This window comes from Ambystoma mexicanum, chromosome 10, assembly GCF_040938575.1.
Source record: "Ambystoma mexicanum isolate Mex_15411 chromosome 10, UKY_AmexF1_1, whole genome shotgun sequence".
Taxonomy (NCBI): domain Eukaryota; kingdom Metazoa; phylum Chordata; class Amphibia; order Caudata; family Ambystomatidae; genus Ambystoma; species Ambystoma mexicanum.
This window is the reverse complement of record NC_090932.1, coordinates 1,456,243,038-1,456,264,262: the sequence shown is the minus strand read 5'-3', so window position 1 is coordinate 1,456,264,262 and position 21,225 is coordinate 1,456,243,038. Positions and strand designations below refer to the sequence as shown.

Here is a 21,225-nt window from a genome sequence, read left to right as displayed (position 1 = left end):
GGCCAGGGAACTCAGCGGAATGCTTCCGACCAGTATGGCGGAAAAAAACAATCTGAGGGTCCTTGACGCGCGAGGGATCATGGGTACAGTGGACGTCACACTAGGGATAGTATTACTGGCACGCCCTGTGTCGACGCCCATTTTCGAGTTTCGAAAAACAAACTAATACTCTGCAGCTTCCACTAGATGTCGGCCTATGCACAGCATGTGATCTAAGCAGATTCAACAAGCCTCAGAAATAAATAAATAAATATATATATATTTTTTTAAATAACACATTTTATTGTATTTTCTGCAAAGCAACAACATATAACATTCAAACAAACTTCCATTCCTTCATCAAAGGCATTGCAACTGGTTCCCACAATTGGTTAAGTTACAACAGTCGGTACAGGAAATTGATTGGAGGATCTCCTTGTTGTATAATTATTGTATAGTCTTTGCGCAACCGGATCACACAGTTTTCCCTTGGTTATCAGTTTGTTCCCATTTCTGCCATATTTTACCGGCTTTCCCGGGGCAGCCTCTGGCTGTGTAGATACGGTGCTCCATCACTATGCAAGCATCCACGTCTGTCACCCATTGGCCATACTGGGGGGTGATCTCTGAGCCCCATAGCTATGCGATATTTGTCTTGGCCAGCCCTGTGGTCGTTGAAAGCAAGAGTTGTTCAAAGCGGGTCATTTCTCCCTCCTCTTCAATCCCCAATAGCAAGAGTTTTGGTTCGTTTGGGATCGTCCAGCCCAATACCCGTGACATCCTGTCACAACATTTTTGCCAAAAATATTGTTTGTATGGGCATTGTCACAAAATATCAAAGTGTGCCCTCTTCCTGTTTACAGCACAGGCAATTGGCATCTGCGATCTTGCCCCAGTGGTATACCATTATTCGTGGATAATATATTCTATGTAACACTTTCATTTGGATTAGCCGAATTCTAGCCGATATTGCAGTCTCCCTGGGGTACATTAAGGTCATGGTCCATTCCTCAGGCAGCAGCGGGCCCACATCTCTCTCCCATTTTGCTTTCAGATCTCACATTTCCTTCGTAGCAAAGGAAGAGATTACGCTGTACATGATTGATGTGGTCTTAACATTCAAACTGTCCGACACAATATTTCTCTCTATCGGTGTACATTCTGGGAGGTTAACAAGATTTGACATATGTTTGTTAAGTGCATGAGACAACTGTGTGTGATGGTAGTATTCAGTAGTCGGCTCATAGTTCCGCAAATGGTATGATTCTACTGTCTTATCACTTGCTGGATCGTTTGTATCCCTGCTGTTTCCCAATTTGGCCATTTGGGTAGTTTGTGGAGTTCTGGGAGGAAAGCATTATTCCAGAGGGGTTGTACTGGGCTGAGTTTGCTTCCCCATCTTATATGTGTATGTATTTCGTTCCAGATCTGGGTTGTGTGGGCAGTTATTGTGCGAGGGGGAGGGCGGCTCATCACCTTGTACAGGCTTCCAACTGGAGGTTCACCATGCCTTGCTTCTTTCTCTATTCGTATGTGCGGCAGTTCTGGGTCACCGTGTAGTATATCGTTTATACTATCGTTTACAGACGACATCTGGCTCGTCCAATAATATATTTGCATGTGTGGGAGCCCAATCCCTCCCTCCCATACAGATCGTTGGAGGGTGTTGAGTGCTATCCTTGGATGTCCACCCCCCACCCCAAAGTAGTTTCCGTAGTGTCTTATCTACCTTACGAAATTCAGTTGTGGGGATGTGTAGAGGAGCATTTTGTAGGATATACAAGAAGCGGGGTAGAGCCAGCATTTTAAAGTGTGCCGGTCTTCCTAGTAGGGTCAGTGGCAGTGTCATCCAATGCTTAACGCCTTGTGAGAAGCGTTTCATAATTGGGTGCAAGTTATTGGTCACATTGTCCTCCAGTCTGTTCGTGATTAGGATGCCCAGTTAACGGAATTGTTCCATCTTGACTTTGTAAGGGGGAGCCCTCAGGTGGCATACAGTCTATTCCTTTAACCGGGAACAGCAATTGATTTGCTCCAGTTCACTCTCAAGCCGCCGAATCTACCGTACTGTATCAGTATTTGTGTGACTATGGGACAGGAGACCACCGGGTTATCTATGTAAATCAGCAGATCATCTGCATATAGGGAGACCCTGTCTTCCCAGGTTGGACCCCACCGGAAACCTGACCACGTCAGTGTATTCCTCAGAATTTGCGGCAAGCGGCTCAACGATCAAGTCAAACAGCATCGCTGACAGTGGGCATCCCTGCCTGGTGCCTTTTCCCAATCGGAAGCTACGTGAGGGCCAGCCGTTCACTCTCACTTCCGCTATGGGGGTGTTATACAGGAGTTGGACCCATTGTATGAAGTGTTCCCCAAAGGCCATTTTCCTCATGATTGCCCACAGCGCCTCCCAGTGAACTGAGTGAAAAAGGCTTTCTCAAAATCAATGGCCAATAGTGCCAGAGATTGTTGCAGGGTAGGCGCTCTTTCAAGCGCTAGGTGTAATCTACAGATGTTCATCCTCGTGGAACGCTGCGGCATAAAGCCACATTGGTCCGGGTGGATCAGGGAAGAGATTACCTTTTGGAGTCTATTGGCGAGTACTTTAGCTAGTATCTTAGCTTCACTATTTATTAGGGATATGGGCCTATAGGAGCTACATTCGTCTGGGGGCTTACCATCTTTTGGTATTACAATTATGATGGCTTTGCGTAAGTCTGCCGGGAGTATCCCTTCTTTCCTGGAGGATTCGAACATATTGAGCAAGTGTGGTACAATACTTTCCCCATTCAGCTTTTTCCAAAAATCTATCGGAAAGCCGTTCGGGCCTAGGGTTTTGCCTGATTGGAGTCGAGAGATGGCTGCAGATATCTCTTCCTATGAGATGCTCCAGTGCGCCGACTTGTTCGGTATCCAATGAGGGGAGAGCAATTTCAACTAGTGGCGTGTTCTCGCTTGAGGGTATTCGGGGAGCTATAGAGCTCTTCATAGTAGGTTGCAAAGCATTCAGCTATTTCGCCATCGGTTGAGGCTAGATCTGCATTTGCAGTTTTAATGCGTCTAATTTGCTGGTGTCCCTCATTCCGTCTTTCAAGCCAGGCTAACAATTTACCTGCTTTCTCCCCTGTTTCATACAACCATGCTGTCATGGCTCTTTGTGCCGTTTTTGCACAGTCTAATGATAGATTGCGCAATTTTTTTCTGTGCCAGTATCAGTGCTCTATTCGTCTCCGGTGTATTGTTGTCTATGTGTTGTGTTTCCCTGCGCGTCACCTCTTTTTCTGCTTCTACTAACGTTTCCCAGCATGCCCTTTTTTTGCTGCTGTCCATGCGAGGATTTCCCCTCCGAGTACTGGTTTATAGGCTTCCCATAGTGTTCCAGGATTGTCCACGGTATCCGTGTTCAGCACACAATAGGTGGAGGTGGTACTGCTTATTTTTTCCAACAGGTCTGGGAATCCCTGGTAATTGTTAAGTCGCCAGGTGGGCGGGGGACGTGGTCTTTCCGTTTCGAGTTCTATCACTAGTGGGGAATCGTCGGAGATGCCACTAGCGAGTAGAGACGCGCTGTGTGCTTTATGGATGTTTTGGGCTGACAGAAAGAAGTAATCTATTCTGGATAGTGAGGCGTGCACGCCTGAGTGGAAGGAGTATTCGCGTGTGTCTTTACGCAGGTTGCGCCATACGTCCCTTTAACCCAGTGCAGAAGCAAAGGTCGCTAATTTGGTACTGGTTGTGGGACTCCTCCCCCGTATATGTGTACGATCTAGTGTGTTATCCATGACCTCATTGAAGTCTCCACCCAATACCCAGATGTCTGCTGTGTTTGCAGCCAGGATGGGTTTAATTTCTGCGAGCAGTGTGGATAAGAGTGCCAGCGGGGAATACACCGCCATAATCACTAGGGTTTGGTTTCATAATGTGGCTTGTAGGTGTACGTATCTTCCCCAGTGTCGTGAGTTGCCTTAGATATCACTAGTAGCAGCCTTTTATGGATCAGGATCAGCACCCCAGTGGCTCCCATGGAGAAGCCTGCGTGCACCGAAGTGCGGTAATTGGATCTTTTGAAGAGATTGCATATCGTCCCAGCCAGGTGTGTTTCTGTTAGGAGTACTATGTCTGGTGTTTGTGTTTATGTATTGTGACACCAGGCGTCTCTTGATGTCAGACCCTAGTCCATTGACTTTCCATGTCAGGAGTGTTAAAGCGCTTGTTAGTTATCGCAGTTGGCAGCGCCATTGGGTATATGGGCCTTGTGGGTCATTAATGTGCTTCTCTAGAAAAATCTATTCTTGCGTGCGTTATCACTTGCGCTGTTGCTGTTATGTTTATGTAAGGCATAGTCTCAATACCGTTCTATGAAAAACAAAAAAAGTATTCATCGCCAACACCCGCCCTCCCTATACTTCGTCCCAATTGAAGCATCTTTCGCCCTATTATAATCTTACAAACTACTAATACTTCACATTCATCAGTGGACAAAGTTGTTACTTATCCTCTTCGCTAAGCAACCGTAATGAGGGTCCAAGCGGTCAGGGTCGCCATCTTTGCAGATATCAGGTTCTACAAATTCGACAGCAGGATAGTCACAGCACATTGATGCGGTGCCAGACTGCGGTGCACACTGTTGTACGCCAATGTCCTAGTCTTCGCCTCAGTCGTCTCCATTCAGCAATGCATCCAGCTCTTGTTGTGGGTGCTCCATCGGTGCCCTCTGCGGTCGTGGCCAGTTTCTGCTGTTGCCTTGCCTCCTATTCGGCCTCCAGTCACCCTCCAAATGTCTCTCCACCCAATTCCATGCCTCTCGGGGATACGTAAAGTGCACAGTCATTCCATTAAAATAGATCTTCAGTTGTGCAGGGAATAAGAGTCCATGTTTTATGTTGAGGGTTTGTAGGCGCTTCTTGAGGGGGGTCAAAGGATTGCCTCGCTTTCTGTACCTCTCTGGTGAAATCTGGGAAGAAAGCTACCCTGGACCCGTTAAATGTTATGGAGCCTTTGGATCTTGTCATCTGGAGTATGGCATCTCGGTCCCTGTAATTCAGGAGCTTTGCTATCAGTGTATGGGGGTGGGGGAAGCCCCGGGGATCTGTCTGCCAGTTTGCATCCGATGGGCTCTTTGAAAAGAATTTTGACAGGGTCTTGGGAGCAAAAAGATCTGCGAGCCATTGTTCAAGGAACAGTTCCACGTTCCCGCCTTCCGCTTTTTCGGGCAGTCTGAGTATACGAATGTTGTTCCTTCTCGCCCTGCCCTCTCCCTCTTCCACTCGTTCCTCCAGCGCCTTGAGGCGGGACAGTGTTTCTGACATTTGCTGGTTTACAGTCCTCAGGCTGTCTTCAGTTTCCGATATGCGACCTTTGGCTTCCCCCGTTCGAGCCATGAGTTTATGCAGATCATGGCGTAGCAATGATACTTCTGTACTTATACCATCTATCTTTTTTTCCATAGAGGTCCTCGAGTTTGCAATGGCAGTCATGACATCTTTCAAGGTATGTCCTCTCCTGTTCCCGGTATCTCGCCTGGTTTAGCTTGCTCCTGTGGGGGGGGTTTGGGCAGGGGTTGTGTACTGACACAGCTTTTGGTCTCTTTTGGTCGCAGCTTATCCACTGTTCGTAGGATTCTCGACCTTTCCACCGACTGGAGTGTGTTGTGGCTGGTGCGTGTGGACACACGTGTGGTATCAGTGCAGTGGGGGCCCCGTTGGTACTCAGCACAGGTGTCGTGCAGGGTCGGGAATCCAAATCCTTTTTCCCCGAAAAGGGGGTATGGTGTAGGTGTCCCACGTGAGCCACATCCGCTGTGGACGTTAGTTGCAGCTCTGGCAGGCAGTATGCTTCTGAGTCCGCTCGCCGTGCCTCCCGGAGCTCTCAGCAAGTGCGCCCCAGTTTCGGGGATGGGTTATGTGGCTCCTCCCCACTGGGATAGTATGCCAGGGGAGGCCCGGATCCTTCACTTCCCACTGCCCCGTTGGTCGCGGGCACCATCTGGCTGGGGGTCCGGCAGCGTCCGTCTGCGCTGCACTCCATTTCTTCACCTCAGAGCTGTGAGTGACGGCGCAAGTCCGCTGCCCGGGCGAGCCTGTCATCCACATCAGGGGTCGCCCGCAGCTGGGATCTGTGTGTGCTAACCCCCAGTCACCACTGCACCCTCGGTCTGCTGAAGGATGTATGTTCTTGTGGAGGCACGCCGTAATTCGCGCCACCTTCTATTCCATGGTTCTTGTGGCCATTTTGCCTGGTTGTCGTAGTTACCCACGCCACACTTCTACAACAGATATCTCTCAGTTGTCACTGCGGTATGCACTTCTATTGAAGCGAAAAGTTGTGCACGAGTTCCGCCACGCCCAAATGTATTTTTCATGGGTGTAGCGACCCAGAATTGCAGGATTTAAGCAGGATTTTGCTGGCGACCCCTGGAGTTCAGAGGGATCACGTCCTCATCTCGCGCTCGCCGGCCACGCCCCCAGCCACGCCCCGCATATATATATATATATATTCTTAATACTAGAGTCGAATAACAAAACAGAGTTTTTATTTTCATCCGACAATGGTTCCATCAGAAAGAAAGATGTTTGCACAACTGTGTGTTGCATGCTCTTTAACTGGGTGGGCAGAAGCGCATACAACAAAAGAACAAGTTACCAATGGCCCACCACATTCTGTAAACCTTTAGGGGTGGGTTCATTTTCAGAAACTCTAAGGGGCAACGAAAGCGGGGCTTGTTAAATAAGAGCGTTTCGGTAGGGGCTGTTCCCTTCATCTTTGAAGCGACAAGACCACTCAAAAATAAGGAACAAAAGAACAGCAACTCGGGAGCACTTGGTAGGGCTGGCAAACCCAATTTAAAGGTGGATTTGCAGAGACCCACCAAGGGTGGTAAAAGAAATTTAAGCTTTAGCTGGACACCATCTGGAGTCACGGAAGAGGACCAAAACGGGTTGGGCAAGTGTAAAATGTACCACCTTCCCCCCTAATCCTGTATCTCAGGTGGCTAGTCAAGCTCCTGATGTGACTAGGATAGTTGAGAATCACATTAGAGAAGTGCCCCCTGGGGAAGGGGTTTAGATGCTTACCCGAATGTGGGTGTGAATGGACACGGAAAGCTAATGGATTCATCTTTAAGCCCGAGTTGGGAGGCTCTGCATCCTTTCCTGAGTGTACTACCCAAAGCCAGTCGGCCCTACTAGGAGATTGGACTAAAATTGATTCTAGAAAATCTCGACAAGTAGAGGAAAATTAAAGTGTTACATTTAATCTCTGAGTTAACTAATAAGAGGGGCGGGGAGGACTTACAAGAAAGAGTGTACTCAGGACCAGATGGTTAATGTAACTGTCCCTATTAGTTTGCATACTATTAACATAGGAGGGCGGCCAATTGCCTTGCTTGGGGGCTAACACGAATTGGGAGGAGTGGAGGAAACAAAAAGAATTGTGTTCTCAAAAATGTACCACAGACTCTATATCAGAGGTTGAATTCTAGTGTCGGACAACTATTGGATAAATTATATAAATGTGCCCCTCAAACGCAGGATGTAAAGACGCTGCAGGTACCAGGGCCAAAAGTGGATAGTATCCTTAGTCACAGGCGAAGGATGGCGACGGTGAAGGGAAAAGCTTGGACTTCCAAGGATATGTCGGGGGCTAAAACAAGGGAAGCAGTTAAGGAGCAGGATGAGGGGTATTTGAATGGTCAACATAAAGTTTGTATGTGCCACATTCTGGGGTCAGCGACCCGGGTATGTTTAAATAGGGGTAATGTACTGGCAATTTTCGCTGAAACCGCAAATTTAAAATTAATCTCATCTACCTATATAGCACATGTGACTTTTCCAAATCAAGCAGGTGCTAACTGCTGCCATCGTTGCTTTATGTCTAGAGTGGTTAAAGAACTAGTTCTGGGTGAAGCAACTAACCTTAAAGATCTGGGTTTCGCTATTTATATAGAGGGGGGGGCGCCCAGCGCAAGCGATGAGGCCCTAAGAATGTCCCTGAATGCTTCAGGAACTAGAGGCATAATTGCTGACAATAAAATCGATTTGCAACCAGAAGCGGAGGATCAGCATTGAGCCCGAGTTATAGCTGCTTTGTGTAAACCTATTAAACCATAGCACCCCTAAAATATGCACGGGAAAGGATCGTCACTTCGGTTTGAGAGTTGTTTCCTGGAATTCTCGAGTCAACTCTAATCTATCTAGCAACATTGAAGTAATTGAAAAGTTGAGGTGGGGAATGTTATCTTAATCCAGAAGACGTTATTACAAGCTGCGGTGTTGGATGGATATCAGGTTTTTGCACAGAGTGCATGGCCTAGTAAAGCGGGCAGGGCTTCGGGGGCCTAATTATTGCATTAAGTTCTGAGGGCGAATCTTCTCCCTAAACTCCCTTTTGGGTTTATGGCTACATCTCTGTCCTCTGTGGACGCCCGATTTAATCTGCTGATCGTGAATATCTATTCACATAACGGAGTGGCTGATCTGCAGGATTTTCTACCATCTCTGATGCGATTACCACTTGGGTATCACTGTTCCCAGAGGGTAAGATCTTGGTGGGTTGGGACCTAAATTCGAATTGCATTATCCTCGACCAAGTGGAGGAAAACTGGGAGGTTATTGCAGAGAACCTACATAATGAACCGAAAATCCAAAATAGATTTAGATGCTGGGTAACTATGGAAGCATTGGGACTGAATCTTATAAACATGATGGTAGCAGTGGGTGGGAAGGTACTACCTACTTGGAGTCTAGGGTCTCACCGTTCGACCCTAGATTATATTTTTGCAGACGTGGTCTTTAGTACAGCTTACGTGGGTTTTAAAGTACAAGATGATAATTTCAGTGACCATTCAATTCTTACGCTGAATTCGCTTTACAGACGATTAACAACCCACGGAGTGCATGATGTGTGGAGGTAACTGTGTCTGGTAATGCAATTCGTTGGCCTGATGGGAACATAAATGAGGAACTTGACTGTGTCCTAAGAGGCGCTCCCCTGGAATGGAAGCTAAGGGTATTTAATTCCCAGGCTTTCGACAATTTCATGGGGGAATTGATTGGTAGAGCGAAGCAGAACTTTAGAATTTTCACTAAGGGAAGAGGGAAAACCTTGCAAGTTTATAATTTGGTCTTGGTTGATGCCAAGAGGAAGTTACATTGTGATATAAGGATGCTGGTTAAGGTTTGTAAGGACACTATAGACCTTACATTACATCTAAACTGAAGAAATTAAAACCGAAATCTAAAATGTTTATTAAGTCCATCAAATATTCCATGCTGCAGTCGGACGCAGAGTGTATGCTCTGTATTTTAATAAAGCATGATTCCTGTGTATTCTGGGTCTTGGTTAATAATCTAGACCCTTCGATAGAGGCCTCTATGTTAAGCTGTCTCCAAGACTCAATGGGTGGAGTTCTATAGCAGGATTTATGGAGGTGGCCACTGGATATCGCACCCGATCCCACCTTTAGGAAATATTCTATGGAATCCATATGGAATCCATATGGGCTATTAGGATTCATTTTGAAGATATCCTGTCGTTAATTAAGAGGTGCAACTAACCAATTTGGCTCTAAAATCAGAACCGAGCAATTGGTCGAAGGTTCTTCTTGTTCTCTTCGAAAGTATTATAGTTTCTGGTATTCGCCCTACTTCTTGGCAAACAGCTAATGTGGTCCTGATTCTTAAACGAGCTCTAAGGTCAGAGCCTACAAATTATCGTCCTATTTCACTAATTGATGCAGATTGCTAAATGTTCTCTGCATTTCTTTTAAAACAAGTGGAGGAATTGGTGAGGACGGCAGGACGTCTAAGCCCTTTTCAGAAAGGGCGTCCGCAAGGGGCATTCAACCATTCTTAATGGCGTATTGGTGAAAGCACTTCAAGTCTCAGCATTGAACAAGGTCAAGGGTAGAACCTTTGTGGCCTCCATCGACCTTTCCATGGCCTTTGACAACATTATTAGAAATAGATTATGGACTAAACCTGCCCGATGGAGGATGCTGGGAGGTTTATTGAGACTTTTAATGGCCCTCTATGAGGACTCCGGGATTTGTGTAACGAAAGGAGAGTTCTCAGCACACATTAAAACCACGAGGGACCTGAGGCAGAGTTATAACTTAGCACCCTATGTATTCAATTTGTATGTATCAGACGTGGTAGAGTATTTGACGGGGGCGGGACTGTTAAACCAATTATTGGCTCATTGATTGTCAAATGGTCAGCTTACGCTGATGATTTTTTATTATTTGATAACTCATGGACTGAGTTACAGGATTTGCTGACCACATTCTCTGTGTTTGCTATAGACAATGGGCTTACTGTGAACCCTGATAAGACCAAGATTTTAACCATTACACAAGGGAAAAGAAAGGCAGGCCATGGTCTTTGGAAAATAAAGTAATTGGAACGGTGGATACCATAGTCTACTTGGGGTTTGAAATAAGTGCGCATACAGGGCTAAGAAAGGTGAGAGTTCCTTTTAAATAAGGAGAAATTCTTAACTATCCAGGCATTGAAAATCGATAGAAAGTATGGACCCTTCTCCATTAAACCAACAGTGGCCTTTTCTGAAGGCAAGATCGTCCCAAAACGTATGGTACATTATGGTATCAGTAAGGATATATGGCAGTATTTTTAAAAAGTAGCCACTGCGAAAGGTGTGCAGATGACAGTTTTGTTTTTCAATAGCAGCCAGTAAAATGGGTGCTCATTTTAAAAGCACTCAGCAAAATGTTTTTAGTAGCAGCCAGCAAGTAGGTGCTCATTTTAAGTAACACCTAACAAAATGTGCAGTCATTTAAAGATGCAAATGGGTGCAAGTGGGGGCAAACTAGGGATACAGATCAGCAGGTTAATGGGATTAGCCTGAAGGTAGAGAAGAGATGGGGAAATTATATGAGGCAGGTGAAATGCCACATTAGGTCTGCAGTGACAAAGCAGAGTGTCTGCAGAAAAGATAGTGGGTTCAATGAGCATTACACATACAAATTATGAGGATTCCAATCTGTGTAAACTGCATTGGGAAATAACCTATATAATAAAACTAACTTCCCATTAACAAAACTCTACTAATTACATTTCCTGATTAACAATGCAATGCAATGCGCAGCAGACTCGGATGGACTCTGTTTAATATTTCTCCATGAAGGAGGAATGTGTAAAATGAAAAAAAACACAGTAAGTTATGAATAGCTGTTTCTTATGCGGTTTGAAGCCTTCATTGTTCGTACAGGAAGTAGTAGATACATGAGGGCTATCGTGAACTGATTGGAAAGTGTAAGTCAGAAGTTTTGGAGGTGTCAAAACCAAGTCAGGGAAAGACAGTGCTATTCTTGATGGATAGGGGAAGAAATTAAATAGAGGTTTGAACCAAGAGGCTGGGCATTCTGTTCCTGCCTGTGTTATCGCTGGGCGCTGGGCTCCTGGGCTGCAGTTTGAAGACAGTGCAGAGGGAGACAACGCTGTGGCATTGAAGTGGCTGGGATCCCAAGGCTGAGCAGCGGCAGTGCAGGGTTTGTGCAGCTAAGTCCCGGCAGAAAGATTATCCAAGCGAAATGCAGAGGCTTCATAAATTAATTGTAAGTGGAGTTTAAAACTGAGGAGTACGTGGGATGAGTGCCGTTCTTTATCAGTCCGCTTTGGGGTTTATTTTGAAAACAAAATGCCATATTTTTCTTCTTTCTTTTCGTACATGTTGAAAGAGGACAGCATGCCACGTTAATAAATGCTCTCCAGGTTTTGCCATGTATTTGTATTTTATCTCTTAGAGAGTCAAAGCTGTGCCAGCTGTTGGTAAGAAACTCCGCTCCCGAAGGCCGCCATGGCAAGAGAAAACGGACTCCCGTTTTCCCTTTCCCGGCGGCCATTTTCTTGGTCGTTTTTAAAAAAAAAAAATTCTGTCCCGAAACGCTGCAGCTTTTCGGGACAGAAAAAAATGCTTTTAGTGCCCCGGTCACGCATATAATGCGGGCCGGGGTACTAATTGCAATATGACCCTTGCGGCGGGGGCATTACCGACTCTGGTAATGCCCCGGGGCCTTCGCGCCTTCGCTCGGGCCTATAACTATGGACCCCAGGATATTACCTGAGTCGGTAATGCCCCCGCCGCTCGGGTCATATTGCTTAATTACACACTGCTGCATTTAAAGAAAATAATAATAACTGCCATAGCAGAAACAGGGTTGGTGCTTGGTTTTTTTGTTTCACTTCATGCATCTGATAGTCACTATTTCAGGGGGAAAAAGCAACTGGGAGATTCTGGCGTTTATGTCAGTGACAAAATATTCACTGCTTTATTTACCACATGAAGCAATGTTAGAGAAAAAAAGGAAAATATACATATAGATAATCTAGATGGTTTGTGTGTGTAGGAGGGTGATTCAACCAGAATGCTGAAAGGGGGAGCAGAGTGCTCTCCCATGAGCATAGGTCTCTGGCGTAAATAAACCAGTGACACAAGATACATGCAAAAAGTGACATTATTTATGATCGTACTGGGTTCTCTAAAAAATATACTAAGCCTGGGAGTTGTCCACAGTCAGCCCGAAGTGTATCATATTTATAAAGGGGGAAGGTTTGTCTTATCATAGGGCTGTATTAATGAAGGTATGCTCAACACTAAAATGATCACAAAAATAAGATGCCACTAAAATTACCACCAAAGTAAGCCAACACTAAACTACCACCAAATAGGATAATACTAAACTACCACCAGAACAGGGCAATACTAAACTACCACCTAAAATGAGGTAAGGCCAATTTACCACCAAAATACCATGATACTAAAATACTGCCAAATCAGGTAATAGCCCCAAAAACAAAACCTCCAACATATCTTTAAGGTTCTTGATGGTATCGAAGCAAAAATTTGGGGTATATTCTGAGTATACCGAACGCAATACCACTTGCAGCCATCAGATTTGAGATGTGGTTGGTTTCAATGAAGGCACGGGTAGACTGGAATGTTCATGCTTTATACGCCAAATAGGTTGATCCAATCCCTGCAACCCTTTACGATCGATTGGGAAAACAATTATCAGTTTTAAAGAATAAAATACATTTTCTTTTCCAGATAGAGGATAGGGCGCTTGGTATCCTGAACAGTTTGGTGATGGATATGGTGCCCTTGCTGACCAAGCCACCAAGTGTGAAGAAAGCCCTTTTCAATTATGATTGGGTCTGCACTACGGACTTGCTTCACTCATATCCATCAATGCATACCTTGGTTTTGACCCATAGAAAGCGGGGTGCCCCAACTATGATTCTTCAGCAATTTCCAAACAAATTTTACCTTAATATCTTGTTCAGACTAAAATTGACTCTTTATTGACTAAGGAGATTTTGGCACAAAGAGGAAGGCTGCAAATTAGGGATATCAACTGCAGATTCTGCCAGTTGGGTCAGATGAAAACTGCCTGACACCTGGTATTCGAGTGTGCAGGTTTAAAAACATTGAGGATGAGGTATTTTCTTACCTCTACGAGTCAAGCTAGTAATTGGTGTGCGATAGATTTCGATTATGTATGGAATAGATGTGTCAATATTAATTCCATCAGAGAGGGTCTTGCAGTGGCACGATTTATGAAAGCCCTGAACCTGACAGATCCTGTCTGATGGATTCCTGAAGTCTGGGCTGATAATCACGGTATGGCAATCACCCTGCTCACCTTCATATATTGCACTGATTAATGTTATTCGAAGTTTTAATTTATTTATCTTATTCTATATTCGAAGTTTTAATATAATGTACCGGAAGGTTGATTCATCATGCTTAATGAATTAAAGAATGGTGATTTTTTAACTATTTATATCATAGTCTTTGTTTTACCCCTGCATAATGTGTATTTTTATGAATTAGTAAATTACTAAGCTTTTTTTATTTTTATATATATTTTTTTTTTTTTAAAGGGAAGGGGTTTAGTGATTTAGCATTTCTTCTATTTCTTCTGTTCCCCCTTCGGAATTTATGTCTTTTTATAACATGTATTGAGTGGATCTTTGCTATTTGTTTTTGTAAAGGTTTGTTGTAAATCAATTGCAAATAAAATAAATACCCATGTTAACGTTCTTTCGACTGGATGTTACTCCCATGTATTCCTTATCTTTGATATTTCCAATAACCCAGCTTTGCTGCCCAGGAAACAAATTGTCAGTAGGGGGCGCTGTGCATCGAGTCTATGTCCCTCAGAGGCCTCGGTCTCGATGTCGACATCACTGCAGGTATATGTAGCACACACAGCGCCCGTTGGCTTCAGTTCCGTTTTGAAAAGTGGAGCTTTGTCTTAGTGTTCGACGGTTACTCCCCTTGAGAGAGCGTAGACTGCAACCGCAAGGGAAATTCTACTGCACGGTAGGTTAGGAGGGGCGAAAAGGAATATGTGTGACACTGAGTCGAAAAAACCTTAACATGGGTAAATAGCTTGTTCTTCAAATGGATTGTGTCCTCCAACGTATTCCTCATCTTTGATACACTCCCACATCAGTTTACGTAATTTGGAGGTGGGACTAGACATTAGTGTGGTTAAGTATGCGCTGAGTGCAATACTGCTTTTCCAAAAGCAGAATCTTGGCCTGAGGAGGAGTCTAAACTAATGTTTAGTAAAGGTGTGCACAGATGACCATGTGGCAGCTGCACATATATCTTTTATCGGAACTGCCCTCTGGAAGGCAGATGAAGTTGCAATGCCCCTGGTCAAATGAGCTCTTAGATGTTCTGGTGGGTCTTTACCTGCCAGTCTCGAACATTCCGATATTGTTAGTATAATCCATCTGGATATAGTTTGCTTGGTAATGGCCAGTCCTAATTTGTGACCTCAATAGCCCACAAATAACTGGTCATCCTGCCACAATTTTGACAATCTGGAGAAGTAAAAGCTCGGTGTACGTCTAGGATCAAGCCTGTTAAATCTTCCTTCTCTGGATGTGGAGGAGGATAAAAAGATGGTAAACTTATCTTCTGAGTAATATGAAACTCAAACAATTTTGGGGAGAAAAGTAGGCTTCACTTTTAGTATACTCTGTATTTATGAAAAACAGTGTGAGGAGGCTTGCAGGATAAAGCCTGTAGCTCACTCATCCTTCAGGCTGATGTTATTGCCACTAAGAAGACCGTTTTCAGAGTTAGAAGTCTTAATGGACAAGAATGTAGCGGCTTGAAAGGAGCTCCCATCAAGTAGTTTAACACCAAGCTGAGATCCCGGATTAGTAGGTAAACATTAGTCAGTCCCTTTAAACATTGTACTACTAAAGGAATCTTAAAGTAGGAGACTTCCTCTGAAGTGGGCTTAAAAATAGAAAGCGCTGCCAGATATTCCTTGATGGTACCAATCTGGAGCCCCAGATTTGCCAAATGTAATAGAAAGGATAACACCATTGGTGTATTACATGAGAAAGGATCAACATTATCTCTGCACTAGCTGCAGCACTTATTCCAGTGGCAGCAGTAAAGATTTGGTTGCTAGCCTTCTGGCTGAAAGCAAAACCTCCATTACATCCGGGAGGTCCCAATCCTTGTATCTCAGCCTCTCAGAAACCATGGAGGCTGAGAGTCCTGGTATCAACATGGAGAACCGACCCACCTCTCACTAGAGAAGGTCCTCTCTTTGCGGAATACTTATTGGAGGGCAGATGGCCATGTCTGGGTACCAAGTCCTCCTGGCCCAGTCCGGGGCAAGTAGGATCATCATTTCCTGAACCTTCTCAACCTCCAGATTACGTGAAGAATGATGTGGATTGGAGGAAACTCATATAGGAGTGGAAACCCCCACTCCACCACAAACGTGTCTCCTAGAGCTCCTCTCAGGGGAAATTCCCTTGAGCAGTACAGTTCACACTTTCTGTTGGTACTGGTCGCAAACAGATCTACTTCAGGGATTCCCCAAAGATTGAAGATCTCATTAAGGACTTCCTGAGCTATTTCACACTCGTGGGAGATTGTGCTCTACCTGCTCACAGTGTCCGTTGTTGTGTTGTTCTCTCTGGCTAGGTGAACTGCTGACAGAGAGATTCCTCCATGTATAGCCCAAAACCACAGCTGCGCTGCCTCTCTAGTGGTTGTGACCCAACACTTCCCCTCTTGTATGAGGTAGTACATGGCAACTGTGTTGTCAGTCATTATTAGGACATTCTTTCCCTGTACAGAGGGCAGGAAGGCCTTCAACGTTAGTCTGATTGCCCTCAGCTCTAAAAAGTTAATGCGTAGTTTGGACTCCGATGGAGACCAACGACCGATGGTGGTCAAATCGTTGGTACGGGCTCCCCAACCCATGAGTGAGGCATCCGTCACTACCGTTATCTCTGGGCATGGTTGCCAAAAAGGTTCTCCTTTCAAGATGTTCTCCCAACAGGCCCACCACTGAAGATCCAGTGAGACCCTGTTTGGGATTTGTAGGAGATCTGACATCCTTCCTAAGAATTGTGACCACTGGGTCCTGAGAGCCCACTGGAGAGATCTCATTCTCAGGCAAGGCTCTGGCACCAGAAAAATGCAGGATGCCATGAGACGAGCAACCTCAGAAAAACGAAGGCCGGTAGACGAACAAGTTACTTCTTACCTTGTAACGTTCTTTCGATGGGATGTTCCTCCGACTTATTCCTTATCTTAGATATCTCTTTCGAGCTTTGCTGGACTCGGAAAAAATTTTCTCTAGAGGGCGCTGCGCGTCGACGTCCGCCGAGTCGATGTCCCTCGACAGCCGCCGTATCGACGTCGACCTGCCTATAAAGGCAGCGCGCAGCGTTCGTTGCTCAGTTCCGTTTTGTAGCCCACAATTATTCTTTCTGGACTAGACTAATCACCCTGAAGGAGCGTAAGATGCAACAACAAGGGAAGTAGTACTGCGGGGATGGATGGGAGGGTCGATAAGGAATACGTCGGAGGAACATCCCATCGAAAGAACGTTACAAGGTAAGAAGTAATTTGTTCTTCGAAGGGATTGTGTCCTCCGACGTATTCCTTATCTTAGATAGGCTCCCATAGCAGTATTCTGTTATTGTAGGTGGGAGTACTGACTTCATGCTTCCTTTTATTGATGAATAGAGTGCAATACTGCCCTTCCAAACCTAGTCTCTTGACTGGAGGAGGAATCCAAGTTGTAAAACCGTGTAAAGGTATGGACGGACGACCATGTGACAACCGCACATATGTCTTTAACCGGCACACCTCTTTTGAGGGCCGATGAAGCTGCGATACCTCTGGTAGAATGAGCCCTAAGATTTTGAGGGGGCTATTTTCCTGCCAGTTTATAATATTCCAAAATGGCTAGAATGATCCATCTGGAAATGGTCTCCTTAGTTATCGGTAACCCCAGCTTGTGACCTGCGTACACTACAAACAGCTGGTCTGCTTGTCTTATCCTAGCCAGTCTACTGATGTAAAAACTTAAAACCCTTCTTGGGTCCAGCCTGTGTAACCTCTCTTCCTCTTTCCCCGGATGAGGAGGAGGATAGAAAGATGGAAGGGTAATCTTCTGAGTGATATGAAATTCAGAAACCACCTTTGGGAGGAAATTAGGCTTCACTTGCAGGACAACTTTGTCTTTGTGAAAGATTGTATGAGGGGGTTTACAAGAAAGAGCTTGTAACTCGCTCACCCTTCTAGCAGATGCAAGTGCTATTAATAAAACAGTTTTAAGGGTAAGAAATCTTAACGAACAAGAATGGAGTGGTTCGAAAGGTGTGCCCATCAGGAAAGTTAGGACTAAGTTTAAATCCCATAGGGGAACCTGGAATGGTCTTGGGGGATAAACGTTAGTTAACCCCTTTAGAAACTGTATTACCAAGGGTAGCTTGAAATAGGATGGTTCTTCTGCAGTGCGCTTAAAGATGGATAGCGCTGCGAGATAGCCCTTAATGGTGCCAACTTGAAGGCCTGAATTCGCCAAATAGAGTAGGAAGGACAAAACCATTGGTGTAACACATGAAAAGGGGTCGATAATCTTTTCTCTACACCAGCTGCAAAATCTGTCCCAACGGCAGCGGTATAAAGACTTTGTTGCTGGCCTCCTTGCCGAAAGCAACACCTCCATAACATCATTGGGGGGGTCCCAATCCTTGTACCTCAGCCTTTCAGAAGCCAAGCGTGAAGGTTAAGGGTTTTGATTTGTGGATGGAGAACCTGACCTCCCTTCTGTGAGAGTAGATTCTCTCTGAGTGGAAGTCGAATTGGAGGGCAGATGGACAAGTCTAGAAGGTCTGGGTACCATGTTCTCCTGGCCCAATCCGGGGCAATTAGGATCATGGTTTTCCGGAATCTTCTCAACCTCCTGATCATTTGAGGAATGACAGGGACCGCTGGGAACGCGTACAGAAGCGGAAACTCCCAGTCTACTATGAACGCGTCTCCCAGAGCTCCTCTCGGGGGAAATTCCCTTGAACAGAACAGATCGCACTTCCTGTTGACACTGGTGGCGAACAGATCCACCTGAGGGGTTCCCCAAAGGGCGAAGATCTCTTGAAGGACTTCCTGAGCTAGTTCCCACTCATGGGAGACTGTGCTCTGCCTGCTCAGAGCGTCCGCTGTCAAGTTCTTCTCTCCGGCTAGGTGAACTGCCGATAGAGAGATTCCTTCTTGGATTGCCCAAAACCAGAGCTGCATCGCCTCTCTGCACAGAGGTTGTGATCCTACGCCTCCTCTTTTGTTGAGGTAATGCATGGCCACTGTGTTGTCCGTCATTATCAGGACATTCTTCCCTTGTACAGATGGAGATCAACGACCGCTGATGGTCAAGTCTTTGGCGTGGGCTCCCCACCCCGTGAGGCATCCGTGACTACTGTTATCTCCGGCCAGGGTTGCCAAAACTGTTCTCCTTTCAGAATGTTCTCCTGACGGGCCCACCACTGAAGGTCTCGAGCCACCCTGTCGGGAACCTGAAGATCATCTGTCATTCTTCCTGAGAATTGTGACCACTGAGTTCTCAGTGCCCACTGGAGGGATCTCATTCTCAGGCGAGCCTCTGGCACTAGGAAAATGCAAGATGCCATGAGGCCTAGCAACCTCAAAAAGTCGAAGGCTGGGAGACGTTGGGCATTTTGGAACTTGGTAACCATCTGTAGAATATCTTGAGCCCTCACCTCTGGTGGCGAGGCTTTTCCCAGGGAAGTGTCCAGGATCGCTTCGATGAACTGGAGTCTCTGCGATGGTATCATTTGTGACTTCTTTAAATTGAGTGAGAAGCCGAGTCTGTGAAGGGAGTGGCAAATGTGATTTAGCTGGATCTGAGCTTGTTCCGAAGATACAGCCCTGATCAACCAATCGTCCAGGTAGGGGTAGACGTGAATCCCTTCCCTCCTTAGACTTGCAGCCACTACCGACATTAACTTGGTGAAAACCCTCGGGGCGGAGGTCAGCCCAAATGGCAGCACTCGAAATTGATAATGAGAGTTGCCAATTGCGAACCTCAGGTATTTCCTGTGTTTGAGATGGATAGGCACATGGAAATAAGCGTCCTGAAGGTCCAGATATACCAACCAGTCCTGGAACTGAAGGGCCTGAAGGATCTGAGAAAGAGTTACCATCTTGAATTTGTCTTTCCTGAGGAATTTGTTCAATTCTCGCAAGTCCAAGATGGGTCTCAGTCCTCCATCTTTCTTTGGAATGAGAAAGTAAGGGGAGTACCAGCCCTTGTTCCTCTCCGCTACAGGTACCGGTTCTATGGCACCTTTCTCTAGCAGGTCTAAAATTTCCTGCAAGAGGAGCGGATCTGGAGCTTTTTGAGAGCTGATCCCCGGTGGATATGACTGAGGTATGCGTAGGAGAGGCAGGCAGTAACCTTGTGCAACTGTCTCCAATGTCCAAGCATCTGACGTGATAGCCTGCCATTCCGCCAGATGTTGAGTTAACCTGCCTCCTACAGGTGTCTTGTGAGTGAAGTCCTCGCAGTAGTTTTGGGGCGGCTGATGCAGATGCCGATGGTAAAGAGGAACCTGCTGTTGCTGCGGCTTTTGAATATCTACCCCGTCCACCTCGGGTAGTTCTTTGTCCCCTTTGAGCCGGTCGTCCTCTTCCTCTTCCGAATGCCGAGTAGAAGCGAAAGGACTTGCCTCTCGCAGAGGTTCCTGTGGGACGAAAAGGTGTCTGACGGATTGCAGCGCCTAGGGATTTTGCTGCTGCCTTTGATGTTTGCAGTTTTTCTAAACTGTCATCCGCCTTTTTCCCAAACAAAGAAGAGCCATCGAATGGCATGTTCAAGAGCCTGGCTTGCACATCTGGGGCAAAACCAGACTTTCTCAACCAAGCAAATCTCCTGGTTGTTGTACTTGCTGCCATTGCTCTGCTGATACTGTCAGCCGAATCAATGCCCGTCTGGAGGGATTCGCACATAGCGTCTTTACCGTCCTGTGTGATATTTAGGAACGCCTCCCTTTCTGCTCCCTCTGGGATGCAGTCAGCCGCTGTAGAAGCACACTTCCAAAGTGTATGGCTGAATCTAGCAAGGGTGCAAGTAGCATTAACAGATTTTAACGCCATGCTACATGCCGAAAAAACTTTCTTTGCCATAGCATCATATTTCTTATCGTCCTTGTCCTGTGGGACGGTAGGGTAAGCAGTCTTGATGTCAGTAGAAGATGCTGCCTGTACCACCAGACTTTCTGGGGATGGGTGTTTTGACAAAAACTCCGGGTCTGCAGAAGATACCCTGTATTTAGTAGACAGTTTTTTATTTACTGCCGGGACGACATCTGGGGTTTCCCAGTTCATCATGATTGTCCTTTGAAGAGCTTTATGAAAAGGCACTACAGGATCTTCCTGTGGACCTTTATCAAGAATATCCGTTAGGTCATCTTGTTGGAAAGCCTGTGAAGGTGTTGACCACCCCATAAATTCTGTGATCCTGGCCATTAAGGCTCTATAGGGGGTTTCAGCATGCTCCCCCGGGTCTGGCCTAGCGAACTCCACCTCAGGGGAGGTGTCTAACCCACTTGCCTCATGTAAGGAATCATGGAGATCCTTTAACCTGCGTTCTTCTGAGGATAACTCCTCTTGAACTGGGGTTGCAGGTCCCTGCAACTCAAATGTCTCTTCTTGGTCAGATAGTTCTCCCTCTTCCATAATTGAGGACATAGTTCTCAATTGTTCTGAACTCACAAAGGGTGTGAAACCCATCTCCAAGGCAGAGGGTGCCAAACTTCTTGTAATCGGCCTCGAATACGTCGATGTTGTCAACGTCGAAGGCTTTGAAAGTGGCGTCGAAAACAAAGGCGGAGGCCTCAAGGTCCTCGATAGAATTGGGATTCTGCTCGAGGAAGTCGA

The 21,225-nt window shown here is 45.8% G+C and overlaps 1 protein-coding gene across 10 annotated transcripts in view; it reads right to left on the bottom strand.

Annotated features, from left to right (window-relative positions):
* Positions 1-21,225, bottom strand: part of ATXN2 (ataxin 2) — a 2,542,428-nt gene that overhangs the window by 1,037,962 nt on the left and 1,483,241 nt on the right. The window lies entirely within an intron of this gene.